The following is a 16,092-nucleotide window of genomic DNA, read 5'->3' as shown; positions in this document are numbered from 1 at the left end:
GAGAAATAGCTACTGGTCTGTGCTACCGAATAAAAATTTCAGTTTCCCAAGCAGGAAGTAACTCAGACTAAAAACATATGGTCTACGGGCTCCAAGAGACTCTTAAAAGATATGTTTAACATTGTCAAGTAATTTATAGTGACTTAATACATTTAGATAACAATAAAATAATATAATTTGGTATTAGAAAGGCATATAAAGTTCATCTCATCCAAAATCCTTGGTTTAGAAAGTTGCTGATTATTATCTCTTGCTGAGAAAGAGGTAGAATTTGGGGAAAGGGGATATTGAGACATAATTCTGAACTTAAAACAATGAAGGCCTAGTTTCAAATCTTTGTGATCAAGAGCAAATCACATACAGTGGAGAGTTCCCATGTCTATAAAAAAAATGACATTCATCATGTATATGTGTCCCCAAAGTCTTAGTGCAATTTTAAGCTTTGACTGCTGTGTCATCAGCATTATTAAGAATACTATGTATAATAGGAAAAGTAAAGGAGCTTATTATTTCTGGGCATAGGCAAAGTAGTATGGATGACCCTTTGGTTCCGTTTTTGTTGGTTTTGTGTCATATCCCTTGGTATGCTGAGTCTTTGTCAGGACCTATGATTAAGATTTAGAAAACTGTATATGTTAGTATATCTTTCTAGGAGTTTTATATGCCATGGTAGCCCTTGGTACCTCTTAGTGAAACCAGAGGACAGCATGCTGAAAGACATCTGTGGTGATGTGATATTTCAGATTCAGTATAGGGTGTAAAACCAAATAAGAGAGTCAATTCCACCCTGTCCCTCAATAAATGTGTTTTAAAAGGTTCCAAGATGTAACACCCAATTTAGAAGTCATATTTTTTGGGGGAGGGGTGGGAATGGAGTTTCATTTTTAAAAGGCAATAAAAAGGTTCAGTATGATTCACTGAAAGGAATACTGGAATCAAGTCTTCACTCTACAGCTAATTAGCTGTGTATTACCAGAGAGGTCATTTACCCACTCTGGGCCACAATCTACTGTTTTATAAATCGAGGGTTTTGGATGGTATGAGCTTTAAGATCCCTTTCTGCTACAAAATTACACAATTTTATTGTTGTTTAAATTTACTAGATCACCATAAATTGGTTGCCAATGTTAAATATATCCTTTAAAAGTCCCTTGGAGCCCATAGACCCTTTGTTTTTAGTCTGAGTTGCTCCCTAATTGGAAAAGTGAAATCCTTATTTGGTAGCACAGACCAATAACTATGTCTCTTCAGGTAAATGGAATAAGAAAATTATAATGAGATATTCTATATCAAAATGAACTCTTTGATATAAAACTGTTATTTAAATGTAACTTTGTATTATAAAAGTTATGTAAAAATTTAACTTTGAAAGACTCACATATGAATCAAGGGTATAAAAGAATGTAAAAATTCAGTCATAATTGGCTCTTGATTCATCATATACTATACTTACAATGATTTTCCCCTGCTGCTATTTTCTAGTAAAACCCTGAGTTTTAACCAGTTTAAATTCACAATTCAATAAATACAATGAAAATGTATTATACTGAGGGTTAGAGTTGGCACATTGCCAAAGTTGGCTATTGTAATTCAAATGTGAATTCCTGAACCCTTATAATTATTGACTGGTCCCCTGCTGGATCTTAACCCTTTGACTCTAATTAGTGGTTGGTCACACAATTTTAGTAAATCATGTAGCTATCCACACTATAGATAGAAGAATGGTCACTTTGCGGTCTTTATTCTTATGTTCCTTACAGGTTAAGACTAAGGAAAACACATGCCAATTGTCCAGGATATCTGATTGTGACCATTCTTCCCTCTGATCAGGACACATCCTGATACAACAGAAAGTAGTTTGAGGAAAATCCTGAGGAAGGCTAATTCATGTTCTGTCCTTCTATCACTATTTCTATCCAGGTAGAGTTAATGTATAAGAACATTCAGCACTTGCTGAGTATGGAGTTTCCTTCATATAGCTGAAATGTCAGTTCTGGATATACAAATTTGCTACAACTTTTCCCAGATTCTCTCTGATGTCTATAGTTTAGATAAGACATTTTTAACATGTTGTTCACAGAAGGGTGTGCGGACACATTTCAAGGGATCCATGAACTTGAAGAAGTAAAAAAACACATCTTTATTTTTCTTAACCTTTGAACAAAGTCTTAGCATTATCTACAATTCCTTAAAGAACAAAAAAATAAACAAACATTATTCCGAGAAAAGGCCTATAGGTTTCATCAGACTACATAACACACAAAAAGGTCAAGAACTCCTGGCTTAGATGACATACAAAATAACTACTTAGGGCAGAGTCACTTACAGTTTTAGCACTATCCTACCTTGTATTCTTTTGATTGTATTTTTTTAATAACCAGACTTATTGTATTGGCATAAGTAACTTCTGATAAGGAAATTCTCTTTACAAAACCAACATGTAACCATCAGTCAAGAAGTTTAAGACCCTACCATGTACTAGGAATTCTGTAGGTACTGGGAGAACAAGTACCAGTATTGTACAAGTTTATAGAAGGATTTTCATTGTTTGGTCAATCAATTGTGTCTGGCTCTTCATGACCCCATTTGGCATTTTTTTTAATGCTTTATTAACTTCTGATTTATATCATTCATTTCCGCCAGATTTTGAGTTACAAATTTTCTCCCCATTTTTCCCCTACCCACCACCTCAAAATAGCAGACCCAAAGGATATCCCCTCCTCTAATCTGCTCTCTCCCATATCTTTTCCCATACTCTCTTCGACTTTTCCAGTAGGGCATGCTGTATTTCTATGCTCCAGTGCCTGTATATCTGTAATGTAATGCCAAGGAAAGGCAACTTCCCAGGTTCAAAATACCAGCATAGGTGCTCTCTATTTTATTCAGTAACAAACCCAGAACAGAGAAGATCAAAACATGACATCATTCAAAATACAGCATTTACTAAGTGTGATTAAATCATCTCCAAGGCCTACCCCACCCCAGGACCTTCCAATCATTCAATCAATTACAAAGTTCCTGGTCTAAATACTTCTCCACCCCTAGGCTATACCTTAATTAAGTCCACCACAAAGCCCCTCTTCTCAAATGGAGATTAGTTTCCAAACATAAGTAAAATACATTCATTTGCTCAACCATAGAACACAAAAAGGTCAAAAGTTCCCTACCCCTGGATCACAATTGAATCTACCCCAGAGTTACATCAAGTTTAAACACAGCACTTAATACCCAAATGGAGGTCTTTTCTTCATCTTGACACGAGGCAAGTTCTCAGCAATCTTAGTTCCTGGGGAGACAAGGCTTAGCAAGGCCATAAGATACATTGCCAGTCCCTTCATGAATTTATCCTCTGTCTGTAGAACAGTCCTAGAACCCCTGAACACATTAGCAAAGCCCTCTCCCAGGATTTCTGTAAACATACAACAAGAAAATCCTTCTTCAGGGCTTCTGAACCAACAGAAAGGCTCCCAGACCCCTGCAACAACAGCACTGTCCTTCACCAGTGGACAGTATTCATTCTGTCTGCCGGACAGTCTCCAGACCCCTGCAACAACAGTACTGTCCCTCACCAGTGGACAGTATTCACTCTCTGTCTGCAGGACAGTCTCAGGCCTTCTTAACCAAATGCCAGGTTCCAGGACTTCTTCAACAGGACAGTCTTTCACCAGTGGACAAATCTGGCAAAATAACATCAAAACAGACAGACAAAGTACCAGCAAAACAGCCATGTCTCCTCAGTCCTTGGCAGCTCAGGGGGCAGGTCTCAAAAGTCCAGGGCAATTCAAAGCGGCCACCAGCAATCTCTTAGTCTCTCTCTCTCCACGAGGTGCTGCTTCCAAAAAGAACTTCCGCCTCTCCCTTGTCTCTCCAAATCTACGTCACCAGCTCCTCCCACTTCAGGACTTTCTTTTCACATCAACAAGCCCATCCCACAGGTGGGATTAACAAACTCTGGGTTTTAATACAATCAATTTGAAAACCAAGCCAATACAGGGGAATCTTTAATTGCCATTACTATCACAATATCTTATTTCCCAATTACATGTAAAATAGTATTCATAATAGTATATATATATATATATATGTATTAAACATTTGATTTTAAAACTTTGATTTCCAGATTCATTCTTTTCCTCCCTTGTCATCCACCCTTACTGGGAAGATAAGGAGTTCAGTATAGGTTATACATGTGTAGCTAATGCAAAACATTAACATAGTAGATAAATTGTAAAAGACTGACTATATTTTCCTCCTTCCTATCCCACCTCCCACTTGTTCTATTATCTACTTTGATCCTGTCCTTTAAAAAAACTGGGTGCTTCCAACTTCCCTCCCCCCCAGCCTGTCCTCCCTTCCATCATCCCCCCTCTAATCCCCTTCTGCCCTACTCTCCTACAGGGTAAGATACCCTATTTGGTGTGTATTTCATTCCCTCCCTGAGTCAAATTCAATGAGAATAAGACTGACCCATTCCCTTTTGCTTTCCTATTCTTCCCCTCCATTGTAACCATTTTCCCTTGCCTCTTCTATATGAGATAGTTTACCGTATTCTGTATCTCCACATCTCCTCTCATTATATTCCTCTCTCACCTCTTAATTTCACCTTTTAAGTATCATCTCTTCCTATTAAATTAGTCTTATGCTCTCTATCTATGTATGCCTGTAAACATATATACACACTTTCACATATGTATTCATACACCAGTATACCCTCCGATATAGCCATTATATATATATATGTATATATTTCTATTTCTATTCCCTTCAACTGTTTTCATACTGGGAAAAACTTAATCAGTTACAATGATCATTTTTCCATGTAGGAATGTTAATAGTTCAACTTTGATAAGTTCCTTATGATTTCTTTTCCCTGTTTACCATTTCATGCTTCTCTTGCTTCTTGTATCTGAATGTCAAATTTTCTATTCAACTCTGTTTTTTTATCAAGAATGTATGAAAGTCCTCTCTTCCACTGAATGAGAATATTCTCCCCTGAAACATGATACTCAGTTTTGCTGGGTAGGTGATTCATGTTTTTAATCCCAGCTCCTTTGCCCTCTGGAATATCATATTCCAAGCCCTTTGATCCCTCAATGTAGAAGCTGCCAGATCCTGAGTTATCCTGATTGTGTTTCCACAATATTCAAATTGTTTCATCCTGGCTGCTTGTGATATTCTCTCCTTGATGTGGGAATTTCGAAACCTGGCTATAATATTCCTAGGAGTTTTCTTTTTGGGATCTTTTTCAGGGGATGATCAGTGAATTCTTTCAACCTCTATTTTGCTCTCTGGTTCTAAAAGATCAGGACAGTTTTCCTTGAGAATTTCTTGAAGGACAATTTCTAGGTTCTTTCTTTGATCTCATAGCTTTCAGGTAGTCCAATAATTTTTAAATTATCTCTCGTGGATCTATTTTCCAAGTCAATGGTTTTTCCCATGAGATATTTTACATTGTATTTTATTCTTTCATTTGTTTGGATCTGTTAAACAGCATCTTGATTTCTCATAAAGTCATTAGTTTCCATTTGATCCATTCTAGTTCTGAAGGAAATATTCTCTTCAGTGAGCTTTTGAGATTCTTTTTCCATCTGGCAAATTCATCCTTTTAAGGCATTCTTCTCTTCATTGCCTTTTTGAACCTCTTTTGCCATTTGAGTCATTCTGTTTTTTAAGGTGTTATTTTCTTCCATCAGGCTGTTGACTCTCATTTCATAATTTTCTTGCATCATTCTTATTTCTCTTCCCAATTTTTTCTCCACTTCTCTTATCTGCTTCTTATGGTCCTCTATGGCCTGTAACCAGCTTGTATTTGAAGCTTTTGATGCAGGAGTTCTGACTTTGTTGTCTTCCTCCTGTTCCATGCTTTGATCCATTTTGTTCCCAAAATAGGAATCTAATGTTGGGTACTTCTATTTGCTTTGCTTCATTTGCCTGGTCATATCGCCCCTCAGTCGCTTGACCCCTGGACTTTTTGCCACAATAGGACTCTGCCACCAAACAGGGGAGCTTTTGTCCCAAATGATGGATTTTTCTCAGCTTCCAGAGGTATTAGTTGGGTGCCTTCTCTGAAGCTTCCACATGCTCTGGCAAGCTGGTCACACACCCCAGGACCTCCACCCTAGAGTGCAATACAGATCCAAGCCAGTTAATGCAAGAGTGATTACCCCTCAGACTGGACATTTGGTCCCCCTACACTCTGCAGGCCAGGAGCTGAAGCTGCTATGTGGCATGGTTGTGACACAGCCCTCAGTAGCCTCTCACCCCAGGGGCAAAAGTCGACACACTCCCAACTACTGAGTCCCAGAGTCCAAACTGCACTGACTTCTCACTTTGTCCTTAGCATCTATGTGTTGATAATTCTGAAACACCACAGCTGCTGGTGATCTGGAGTCCCTCCAGCTGGTGGTTGGTCAGGCCCGTCCTGGGGCTAAAACCTTGGCTCACCATGGCTGGGCTTGGCTCCCAGAATGCTGCGCTGGCAGATTCCTGCCGGCCTGCCAGGCTGTCCTCAGTGGGAGGTAAGTTTCTCTGTGCCATTTTGTGGATTCTGCAGCTCCAAAGTTTGTTTAGAGTCCCCTTTTACATGAATTGGGGAAGGTGGGAGCCAGAACTGCTTGGAGGTCCTGTTTCTACTTCAATATATTGACTCTACCCCCCCCCCCATTTGGCATTTTCTTGGCAAGGATACTTGAGAGGGTTCCAATTTCTTTCTCTAGATAAAAAAGTATATAAAGCTTACATATGAAGTAAATAAATACAAATATCTACAAAGTTGTTATATATAAAGTAATTTTGGAAATAAGAACACTAGCCATTAGGGGGAACAGGAAAGAATTCATAGGTGTCTTAAAGGCAGAAAAGACCTTTGTGGGTAGAGGCCAGGAAGGTATTGTGTGAGGGACTGAGGGGTTGTTACTTGTTTAGTGTTGTGTGTGTGCATGTTTGTGTAAGAGTCAAACAGATTTTTTTTTCCTTTTCCCCCCATTTGGGCACTTTTAAACTTAACTTGAATAAAACAAAACCAGTTTTAAAAAATGAAATCCCAGTATGATTTTGTCCAGACCACTTGACCATTTTCCTAGAAAACTTTTCAGCTTGTACATTTGACCTTTAAGCAAAAACATAAGCTGACACACAAGTATTTTCATTTGTTTTGAATCACACATGTTAGTGGAACTGTATAAAGAGCCTGTGAGTCACAAAAAGACTCTAATGGTAAAAACAGTGTCTTTTTCCTCAAAATATAGGGCAGTCAATAAACATTTATTAATCACCTACTACATACCACTCACTGTGCTAAGTGCTGAATTTAAGTATGTGGTATATGGTAGCATGATTTGCCTTCACTTCCAGTTGAGGAAAGAAGTCTGAGTATAAGTACTTTGGGCAAGGGATTGTAATGTGTGTAATATGACTTTAGGAAACATAAGCCTTTCATGTTATAGAGGTTAAATGGAAAAAATCTTGCAACCATCTGGACATAAATGTTGAAAGAGTGGAGTGTCCATCAATATACTTTGGGCTAGATTTGGTGGAGTAAAACTGGGACTGTGGGCATAAAGGAGTTTTTCGTTGGGAAGTATATATACAGAGGTAATAGAGAATGATTTGTAGTCATTTACTGAAAATCACATTTGTGGTGGAGCTAAATCTTAAGATCTCCCAAAGGGAGACCTACATACACTATGCAGATAAGCAGAATACATTGATTGGCTAGAAACTGCATCTTTTCAAAGGAATTTAGCCTTACGACCTTTGTACAGAGAATTAGATCTGGCAGGGAGTTAATGGACACAAAGGGTGAGGAAAAAAAGAATGAAGGGGCACTTACATGTGTATTTAATAAAACTTTAACAGATCCTTGCATCCTGAAGTGTTAAACCAAGTTCCTCCAGCTCTTAGAGCCATAATGATAGGGGTGGTTAAGAGCAAACAGTATCAGAATCTTTCCAAATAGTTCTGTTATAAGCACTTGTGTACAAGAACCCTTAGCTCATGCTTTGAACATGGTAGGCACTCAATATGAGTATTAGTTTGATTAAAAAAAAATATATATATATATATATGACTACAAAAATGTTTGACTTACTGAGATTTGGAAAACACAACTAATAAATGAAATGAGAATAGTAGTTACAATGTATGTATTCCCAAGTTTGTTGGTAGGATATAAGGTTCTTGAGGGCAAGAATTGTGTTATATTTTGTCTTTAAATTCATGGCAACCAACAAAGTACCTTGTACAAAACAAGTGTTTAATACTGACTGAATTGAATTTATAGAGTTGTTTCAAAATTTTAATTAAGATGATGTTTTAGGATTTTATATTCATGAATTGTATAGAAATAGGCTAATTTGCATTAGAAAAAAACTGGCTAATTTAGAAAGATGGCTGAGTACACTTCCACTTCATGGAGAAGGGACTAACAAGGAATCTAACCCAGTCAAGAGGCTCACGGCCGCATTGATTTAGATCAGAAATAAATTTTACCTATAAATTTTACAGGTCATTGAATCCTATTTTATTTCACAAATGATGAAACTGAGGCACATAGTAATTAAATGAGATATTCAAGGTCATCCAGGTAGTGAATAGAAGATCTGGGATCTGAACACAGGTCCTCTGATTCCAAATCTCATGTCTTTTCCATTGTCCTATATTGCCTCTTTACCATGCATTCAGTCAAATTGTGTCTTGATTGAAATACTAGAAAGGTCAAGATCATTTTAACACATACTACAAAATGATTTTGCATCATATAGGCAAAGATTGGCTGTAACTGGATATACTAAACAGGAGACCGAGTATTTAAAGAGGACTAGGAAAAACTAAATGAGGGGTTTGACTTTAACAATAGGAACTGGGCTTTAATTGATAAAGGAAATTTCTGTTAAGAAAACCAGGTATATCAAAGCAGGAAAGAATGGTATTAGAGAGTTATGTGAAGCACTGAAAAGTTAAATGACCTGCCTAGGGTCACACAGCCAGTATGTGGCAGAGGTCTAAGATTCAAGTCTTACTGACTCCAAGGAGAGCCCTCCGCTCAGGCCATTCTGCCTCTCAACAGCTTAATAATAAAATCATTAAGTGTTATGATAATAATATTAATATAACTGATATTAATGTAGTACTTTACATATATTACTGCCTCAATTAAGGCCTAAAACAATCTTGTTGGAATAGAAATGGAGACACAAGGAAACTAAGTGATTTTCCTACCGTAATATAGCTAGTAACTGTCTCATACAAACTATGAGTCAAGGTCTTACCAATCCTAGGCCAGCTCTATTATTTCCTGGAGTTTTAGTTTACTACTCTTTGCTCCCCCCCAAAACAAACAAACAAACAAACAAACAAACAAACAAACAAACAACCAAACTAGTAGGATTGATGGACAGCACTGTCAAATACAGCTAGGAGGGCAAGGGTTAAGGTTTTGTAACTATTGTTGTTCAGTTGTTTCAGTCATGTCTGACTATTTGATTTGATTTGATTTTTTTTTAAGCAGTCGGGGTTAAGTAACTTGCTCAAGGTTACACAGCCAGTTATTTCTGGTTGTGGTGCTGAGTGTCTGAGCCCGGGATTCGATCTCCAGGTCGTCCCAACACTGGAGCCGGTGCTCTTACTCGCTGAGCCACCGTGGTTAAGTAACTTGCTCAAGGTTACACGTCCAGGTGTTTCTGGGTGAATGCTAAGTGTCTGAGCCCAGGATTCGATCTCCAAGTCATTCTGACACTGGAGCCGGTGCTCTTACTTGCTGTGCTACTTGGCTGCCCCCCATGTATGACTATTTGTGACCCTATTTGGGTTTTTCTTGGCATAAAGACTGGAATGATTTTCCATTTCCTTCCCAACCCATTTTGCAGATGAGGAAACTGAGGCAAACTAGGTTAAATGACTTTCTAGTCAGTATGTGAGGCTGGATTTGAACTTGTGCAGAGGAGCCTTTCTGACCCCAGGACTAGGTTTCTATGTGCTGCACTACCTAGCTGACCTTCTGTAACTGTTGTGTATCATTTAATATTAGAGGGAACTGGTAAAATGACTTGCTCTGGATCACACAACCATTATATGCTGAGAAAGGACTGCTCTTTCCAATTCTGAGGCTAGGTTTCTATCGGACATATATATGGGTACTATCTATGGGTACCTGGTTTTAGAAATATATATTTGAAAATTCAAAGGAAAAATAGAGAATAGAAAACTTCCACTGTTATTTAACTAAGATATAACCTTTGCAACATTAGAATAATTTTGTCAGATAGTAGAGTAGAAACAGGATTTCTGTGCAGCTCCCAATTCCACCTCCTCTAATACATGTAAAAAATTACCCTGAACAAACTTTATAGCTACAGAACCCACAAAGTGACAAAGAGATCAAACCTCCCAGCAGGCCGGCAGGAAGGGTCCATTGCAGCACACTGGAAACAGAGGCCAGCCCTGCATGAGCCCAAGGTTTTAATGTCAGGGTGGTCACAACCAGACCCAGCTTGAGGGACTTCAGGAGAGTGGATCATCAGCCACTGTAGTGGTTTCAAGACTTATCAACCCATATATACTAAGGACAAAGTTGGAGTGTAGTGTGAACTTTGAGAATAGGGAGTCTGGAAGTGCAGTCTGGCTTCTGCCCCCAGAGGGAGAAGCAGCTGAGGTGCCATGGCCATGCCGCTGTGTGACTGCTTCAGAGTCCTGGCCTGCATATTGTAGGGGGGCCACCAAGCAAGCAGTCTGAGGGGTAATTTATTTTGCTTTAACCTGCTTGGATCTAGATGGATGTCTGGGATGGAGGTCCTGTGGTGCATGACCAGTGAGCCATAGCATGTGGAGGCTTCAGAGATAGCAGCCAACTAAGAGCTCTGGCAGCTGAGAAAACCCCAGCAATTTGGAACAAAACTCTCCTCTCTGAAAGCAGAGTTCTACTGTGGCAAAAAGCTCAAAAGTCAAGTAATTAAGTGGTGACATGAGCAAGCAAAGGAAGCAAAGCAAGTACAGCAATCTGATCTTGGATTCCTTTATGGGTGACAAAAAGGATCAAAACATGTAACAGAAGGAAGACAACAAAGTCAGAACTCCTGTGCCAAAAGCTTCCAAGAAAAATGTAAAGTGGTTGCAGGCTATAGAAGCTTAAGAAGGATTGTGAAAACCAAATAAAAGAAGTGGAAGAAAAATTGGGAAGAGAAATGAGAACGATGCAAGAAAATCATGAAAAGAGAGTCAACAACTTGACTGAGGAAAATAACACCTTAAAAATAGACTAACTCAAATGGCAAAAGCCAATGAATGCCTTAAAAAGTCAAATTTGGCAGATGGAAAGAGAATATCAAGAGCTCATTGCAGAGAATAATTCCTTCAGAATTAGATTGGAGCAAATGGAAGCTAGTGACTTTATGAGAAATCAAGATACTATTAAACAGATCTGAACAAACAAAAAAATATACAAGGCAATGTGAAATATCTCATTAGAAAAACCACTGACCTGGAAAATAGATCCAGGAGAGATAATTTAAAAATTATTGGACTACCTGAAAGCCATGATAAAAAAAGAACCTAGAAATCATCCTTCAAGAAATTCTCAAGGAAAATTGCCCTGATGTTTTAGAACCAGAGGGTAAAAGAGAGGTTGAAAGAATCCACTGATCACCTCTTGAAAAAGATTACAAAAAGAAACTCCTAGGAACATTATAGCCAGGTTCAGGAGTTCCTAGATCAAGGAGAAAATATTGGAAGCAGCCAAGAAGAAAGAATTTGAGTATTGTGGAAACACAATTAGGATAACACAGAATCTGGCAGCTTCTACACTGAGGGATCGAAGAACTTGGAATATGATATTCCAGAGCTCAAAGGAGTTGTGATTAAAATCAAGAATCACCTACCCAGCAAAACTGAGTATCATGTTTCAGGGGAAAATATGGCTATTCAATGAAATAGATGACTTTCAAGCTTTATTGCTGAGAAAGCCAGAGTTCAAAAGAAAATTTGACATTCAGATACAAGAAGCAAGAGAAGCATGAGAAGGTAATAGGGAAAAGAAATCATAAGGAACTTATGATTTGAGCTATTTTCATTCCTACATGGAAAAATGATAATTGTTACTTATGAAAGTTTTCTCCATATGAGAATAGTTGAAGTGAATATAAATGTATATATATATATATATATGTATTATATATACATGCATACATGTGTATAAAGGATAGTATATGGGTGTATGAATACATATGTGAGTGTGTGTACATATGGTTGTGTGATACAGAGCAAGTCATTTTACCAGTTCCCTCTAATATTAAATGATACATAACAGTTACAGAAGGTCAGCTAGGTAGTGCAGCACATAGAAACCTAGTCCTGGGGTCAGAAAGGCTGCTCTGCACAAGTTCAAATCCAGCCTTACATACTGACTAACAAGTCATTTAACCTAGTTTGCCTCAGTTTCCTCATCTTCAAAATGGGTTGGGAAGGAAATGGAAAATCATTCCAGTCTTTATGCCAAGAAAAACCCAAATAGGGTCACAAATAGTCAGACATGGGGGGCGGCCAAGTAGCACAGCAAGTAAGAGCACCGGCTCCAGTGTTGGGACGACCTGGAGATCGAATCCCGGGCTCAGACACTCAGCACCACAACCAGAAATAACTGGCTGTGTAACCTTGAGCAAGTTACTTAACCCCGACTGCTTAAAAAAAAATCAAATCAAATCAAATAGTCAGACATGACTGAAACAACTGAACAACAATAGTTACAAAACCTTAACCCTTGCCCTCCTAGCTGTATTTGACAGTGCTGTCCATCAATCCTACTAGTTTGGTTGTTTGTTTGTTTGTTTGTTTGTTTGTTTGTTTTGGGGGGGAGCAAAGAGTAGTAAACTAAAACTCCAGGAAATAATAGAGCTGGCTTAGGATTGGTAAGACCTTGACTCATAGTTTGTATGAGACAGTTACTAGCTATATTACGGTAGGAAAATCACTTAGTTTCCTTGTGTCTCCATTTCTATTCCAACAAGATTGTTTTAGGCCTTAATTGAGGCAGTAATATATGTAAAGTACTACATTAATATCAGTTATATTAATATTATTATCATAACACTTAATGATTTTATTATTAAGCTGTTGAGAGGCAGAATGGCCTGAGCGGAGGGCTCTCCTTGGAGTCAGTAAGACTTGAATCTTAGACCTCTGCCACATACTGGCTGTGTGACCCTAGGCAGGTCATTTAACTTTTCAGTGCTTCACATAACTCTCTAATACCATTCTTTCCTGCTTTGATATACCTGGTTTTCTTAACAGAAATTTCCTTTATCAATTAAAGCCCAGTTCCTATTGTTAAAGTCAAACCCCTCATTTAGTTTTTCCTAGTCCTCTTTAAATACTCGGTCTCCTGTTTAGTATATCCAGTTACAGCCAATCTTTGCCTATATGATGCAAAATCATTTTGTAGTATGTGTTAAAATGATCTTGACCTTTCTAGTATTTCAATCAAGACACAATTTGACTGAATGCATGGTAAAGAGGCAATATAGGACAATGGAAAAGACATGAGATTTGGAATCAGAGGACCTGTGTTCAGATCCCAGATCTTCTATTCACTACCTGGATGACCTTGAATATCTCATTTAATTACTATGTGCCTCAGTTTCATCATTTGTGAAATAAAATAGGATTCAATGACCTGTAAAATTTATAGGTAAAATTTATTTCTGATCTAAATCAATGCGGCCGTGAGCCTCTTGACTGGGTTAGATTCCTTGTTAGTCCCTTCTCCATGAAGTGGAAGTGTACTCAGCCATCTTTCTAAATTAGCCAGTTTTTTTCTAATGCAAATTAGCCTATTTCTATACAATTCATGAATATAAAATCCTAAAACATCATCTTAATTAAAATTTTGAAACAACTCTATAAATTCAATTCAGTCAGTATTAAACACTTGTTTTGTACAAGGTACTTTGTTTGTTGCCATGAATTTAAAGACAAAATATAACACAATTCTTGCCCTCAAGAACCTTATATCCTACCAACAAACTTGGGGATACATACATTGTAACTACTATTCTCATTTCATTTATTAGTTGTGTTTTCCAAATCTCAGTAAGTCAAACATTTTTAGACAAAAGCATAGACAGAGGACACAGGACCAACTGAATAGGAAGGGCTGATAATTAAAAGGTGTAATTCATAGGTGAGAGAGGAATATAATGAGAGGAGATTGGGAGAGACAGAATGAAGTAAATTATCTCATATAGAAGAGGCAAGGGAGAAAGGGGTACAATGGAAGGGAAGAACAGGAAGGCAAAAGGGAATGGGTCAACCTTACTGTCCTTGAATTTGCCTTAGGGATGGAATGACATAAACATAAAATAGGGTATCTCACCCTACAGGAGAGTAGGGGGGAAGGGGATGAGAGGGAGCATGATGGAGGGGAGGACAAATTGAGGGGGAGTGCAGTTGGAAGCACTCACTTTTGAAAAGGGATGGGATCAATGTAGAGAATAGAACAAGTGGGTGGTGGGATAGGAGAGAGGGAAATATAGTCAGTCTTTTACAATATATCTTCTGTGTTAATGCTTTGCATTAGCTACCCATGTACAACCTATACTGAACTGCTTATCTTCCCAGTAAGGGTGAGTGACAAGGGAGGAAGGGAATGAATCTGGAATTCAAAGATTTAAAATCAAATATTTGTGATTATATGTGTATATGTGTGTGTGTGTGTGTGTGTGTGTGTGTGTGTGTGTATTTACCTGCAACTTGGAAATAAGATATACAGGCACTGGGGCATAGAGATCCATCATGCCTTACTGGAAAGTTGGAGGGGGGATGGAGGAGAATATAGGAGAGAGAAGATTGGGGAGGGGGTGTTCAGTGGGATCGCTCTTTTGGGTGTTGGGTAGGGGAAAGATGGGGAAAAAATTTGTAACTCAAAATCTTGTGGAAATGAATGATGTAAACTAAAAATAAACATATAATTTAATTAAAAAAGAATAATTCCATTATATTGCTTATGATTTCCTTAAATTCCAGAATACTACAGCTAAAGCTGCAGTTTTGTTCATCTTTGTATAAATCAGAATATATCCAGTCAATAAATTATTGTGCTTTTTCAGAAAGAAGTTCTAAAACAAAATCCAATAAAGTGACAGAAGTAGCTAAAAGAACAGAAGGGAAGAGACTACAATGTCAGCAGGAGATATTATATTGATCATTTTAATTCAGGACATCTATAATCACACTTCAAAATTAAGTTCTTTCTTTATTCACATGATACTGTATTTTACAGTGATCGATTACAATTTGATGTGATTTAGAAATAGCTACTAGATTTTGTGAAATTTCATCTTTAGATTGTGACCATGATTTTGTTGTGTATAATTGATATTGGCCAACTCTTCTGACTTGCTGGGTTGGTAAAATCTTTTCAAGTCTAATCAAAACATTTTGATCTACTAATGACAGTTATTTCTTAGTGAAACATTAGATTATTCAACCTAAACTGGAAATTCCTGTGGTAATGATTCATAATTATTGAGCTGTGGCAGCTAGTTGGTACAATGGATAGAGTGCCGGGCCTGGAGTTAGGGAAACTCATCTTCTTGAGTTCCTGCTTCCAATAATTACTAACTGTGTGACCCTGAGCAAGTCACTTAGCCGTGTCTACCCCAGTTTCCTTGTCTGTAAAATAAACTGGAGAAGGAAATGGCAAATCACTTCAGTATCTTTGTCGAGCAAAGCCCAAATGAGATCTCAAAGAGTCATACATGACTGAAAATGACTGAACAACAATAAACTGAAATGATTTAATCTCTAAAATAGTAAATAAGGTAGAATAAGGGGAAAGCAGTTGGCAAGACAAGTTAGAAGATAAACTGAACAATTTGAGGGTAAAGTAATTGGTAGAGTGGATATATGTGTGAAATTAATTGGCGAATCTGATAAGAGGTTACTACAAGGCTTAAGGGCAACTAGGTGGCATCGTAGATCGAGTTCTGGGCTTGGAATCAGGAAGACTTTCATCTTCATGAGTTCGAATCTGGCCTTAGACACATAGTAGTTGTGTGACCCTGGGAAAGTATTTTAATGATGTTTGCCTCAGTTTCCTCTTTT

The 16,092-nt window shown here is 37.9% G+C and overlaps 1 long non-coding RNA gene across 1 annotated transcript; it reads right to left on the bottom strand.

Moving 5' to 3' along the window:
• Positions 1–2,848: 2,848 nt before the first annotated feature.
• Positions 2,849–3,858, bottom strand: LOC138166381 (uncharacterized). The gene is made up of 2 exons (XR_011169586.1): positions 3,552–3,858; positions 2,849–3,518 (listed from the first exon to the last, which is right to left on the bottom strand). It is a non-coding gene; the product is annotated as an uncharacterized lncRNA (long non-coding RNA).
• Positions 3,859–16,092: the final 12,234 nt, after the last annotated feature.

Source organism: Petaurus breviceps, unplaced genomic scaffold, assembly GCF_028583685.1.
Source record: "Petaurus breviceps papuanus isolate PSGF00001 unplaced genomic scaffold, PetGlider_PUasm1.0 221, whole genome shotgun sequence".
In the NCBI taxonomy this organism is placed as follows: domain Eukaryota; kingdom Metazoa; phylum Chordata; class Mammalia; order Diprotodontia; family Petauridae; genus Petaurus; species Petaurus breviceps.
Note: the sequence above shows the minus strand (reverse complement) of the source record. Positions and strands in the feature narration are given on the sequence as shown.